General features: G+C 43.1%; 1 long non-coding RNA gene across 1 annotated transcript; it reads left to right on the forward strand.

Annotated features, from left to right (window-relative positions):
* The first annotated feature begins 1,345 nt into the window (after positions 1 to 1,345).
* On the forward strand, positions 1,346 to 2,666 carry LOC129155071 (uncharacterized). The gene is made up of 3 exons (XR_008560067.2): positions 1,346 to 1,537; positions 2,315 to 2,504; positions 2,571 to 2,666. It is a non-coding gene; the product is annotated as an uncharacterized lncRNA (long non-coding RNA).
* The last annotated feature ends 379 nt before the right edge of the window (positions 2,667 to 3,045 follow it).

Genomic DNA, 3,045 nt, shown 5'->3' on the forward strand with positions numbered 1-3,045 from the left:
ATTTGGTGTTGAACAGTTTGCTCGTCCAGTTAGCTTAGCCTCAGCACGGCTATGGCTACTTCTGTCTCTGCTTCTCCATCTCCTATCTCTTGCTCTCTGTGTCAGATGTTTAGTTACTCCTCTGCCTCCTTTAGTGATAATGGTACGTGTAATAAATGTAGCATTTTTGTAGCTTTGGAGGCGAGGGTGTCGGAATTGGAGTCCCGGCTCTGCGCTGTTGAAAAACCCGTGAACAGCCGTAGCTACTTAGCTAGCGCGGGGCTAACTAGCTCAGAACCACCCCATAGCGGTCCTCCAGTAGAACCCGAGCAGCCGGGACCTCAGGCCGGCTGGGTGACGGTACGCAGGAAGCATAGAACCCAGCCCGTGGGCCACCACCAACCCGTCCACGTTTCTAATAGATTTTCCCCGCTCAGTGACGCACCCACTGACAAGCCGACTCTGATCATTGGCAGCTCCATAGTCAGAAACGTGGCATTAGAGACTCCAGCAACCACAGTTAAATGTTTACCTGGGGCCAGAGCGGGCAACATTAAGTCTTATCTGAAACTGCTGGCTAAGGATAAGCGTAAATACAGTAAGATTGTTATTCACGCTGGCGGTAACGACACCCGGTTACGCCAATTGGAGGTCACTAAAATTAATGTTGCTTCGGTGTGTAAGTTTGCCAAAACAATGTCGGACTCCGTAATTTTCTCTGGCCCCCTGCCCGATCGGACCAGTGACGACATGTTTAGCCGCATGCTGTCCTTCAACCGCTGGTTGTCTAGGTGGTGTCCTGAAAACAACGTGGGCTACATATATAATTGGAAAACTTTTTGGGGAAAACCTGGTCTGATGCGGAGAGACGGCATCCATCCCTCTTTGAATGGTGCAGCTCTTCTTTCTAGGAACATGGCCAGTTTTATTAGTCCTCCATGACAACCCAGGGTCCAGACCAGGAAGCAGAGTCATAGTTTAACACACCCCTCTGCAGCTTCTGTACTGTTACCCACCCACTACCCCATAGAGACAGTGTCCTGCCCATGGCCAAAATCACACAGATTAAAGGCACAGTCTGTAAGATTTAAATGTAGAATAACTTTTAAAATGTTTGATTTTGACCATCTGACCCAATTTTATTTAAAAAAAAGGTAAATAATCTTTAATATTTCAATTTTCTCCTAAGTCCCTCCCATGCCCTGTAGAGCTCAGCCAATATTTCTGCAAGCCTAACGCGTTGACCAATAGCGCTGCGTTACCACCAGGGGGCAGCTGTCAATCATCGAGCACGAGCAGGTCTCAGCGTGCACAACAGTGTCACGCGCCTCACTCGGCTTACTGGAGCAACAAAACCCCAAATTACCGATTCCTCGACTGCCTTCCACATCTCAAAAACATTTAAAAAGTTTAAAAGCCCTTCTTCAAAAGTGGCTGTAAGACGTGTAAGACAGTCGAGAAGAATTTACATTGGAGATTGTTTTAAACGATGGAGAGATTTTCGTGATCAACACGGCCTGAAAACGGATGAAGAGTTGGCAAAGTATCTTTTGGACAGGTAAGCTATTTATTGTTTTTCAGATAAATTTACTTAAAATCTTTCTTTCACTGAAAGAAGTAATAGAGCAAACAAGCTTTGTATGCTTGATGTCCTATTGGCTAATGTAGCATTAGCTTGAATGCTAAGTCGACATGAATCGATGCTAGTCGAACTATTTATGCTATATTTGGAAGAAGTTGGAGCAACGAAAGGGGATTTTAGTTTTTTTTATATGGGAGCTAATGATTAGTGTGGCGTTTAACTATAGGCCATATCAGTGTATTGTTTTAAGCTCTTGTTTATAACTTCCCCGTTAGCGGGGTTCGGTTAGCATCTTGAACGCTGAATTAGATGTTTACACTTTCCTGAGCTGCGTGTTTGATTAAAATGAGTAATCAGCAGCTCATGTAGCACTTGTAGAAGTCTGAGGAGATGATTCAGCAGTTAGACTTAGGTCTGATTGATCAGGAACATATCCAAAACCTTACGTTTCTATTAGCACTGGAAGACATATTGTGCTAACCTGGGTGGGCCACGTGTACAGATTACCATCTGATTTTGTGGTCTTACCTACGTGAAAACTCCATATTAAGATAAAAGGAATGATAATCAGCTCATGCAGAAATCTGTGAAGGCTGGGGAGACTTGTTTTATTACAGTGGAACAAAGATATCTGTAACCATTTTTGGTTTTGCTGCAAGTCGGCGAACACTTATGATGAGTTTTTTTAAGTACATTATTTGTATTTTCATATAAAAAAAGTGAATGTAACTAATCGCCACATATGTCTTTTAGGACATGTGGATCGGTCTACTCCATCATGTGACTGGAGAACATGAGTGGTCTCTGGATGCTTGTCAGCATGATCCTTTTGTGACAGAGAGAGAGACTGGATTCAGAAAGGCTCCACTCCACACAAAGCCCTCAGTGACATCATTCTCAGTGAACGCTGGCTGAAAGAAGTCCCAAAATATTTGAAATTCAGGTACTGTATTTAATTATAGCTATAAATGATAATATAATTGTTCTAAATGTTAAATTCTTGTTTTAGATCTACAGCAAATTTGGAGGCGTTTCACAACCATCTCCTAATGTATGCAAGCAAAAGATTCAGTTACATCCCACCTGTTTACGAGGCACGGATACTGCTTGCTACAATCACCACTCACATCGAGAAGTGAAGAGGAGAGCAGATGGATCGACACAGTATGCATTTATTTATTTATATTTTAAATGAAACATGGTCCAGTTTTAGTCATTTTTTATTAACAACTTCCTCAGATGAACAACCACAACGCTCCTAACTGCTACATATTGGTTTAACAACATGCTGTCGAGTGGCCAACTGTAGAATAACAGAAACACCACATTTTCAATAATAGTGCCTCCAGGTGGGGCTTACCTAAATTACTTTTAATTTAAAACACTTTTTCAGCTAATTTGTTGTATACTACGAGTTAGAGCCCTGCACGGGCCTAAAATCTGAGCCCGTGTCCGGCCCGGCCCAAGGGGGTGGAGCCCCAGCC

This window comes from Nothobranchius furzeri, chromosome 3, assembly GCF_043380555.1.
Source record: "Nothobranchius furzeri strain GRZ-AD chromosome 3, NfurGRZ-RIMD1, whole genome shotgun sequence".
NCBI classification, from domain to species: Eukaryota; Metazoa; Chordata; class Actinopteri; order Cyprinodontiformes; family Nothobranchiidae; genus Nothobranchius; species Nothobranchius furzeri.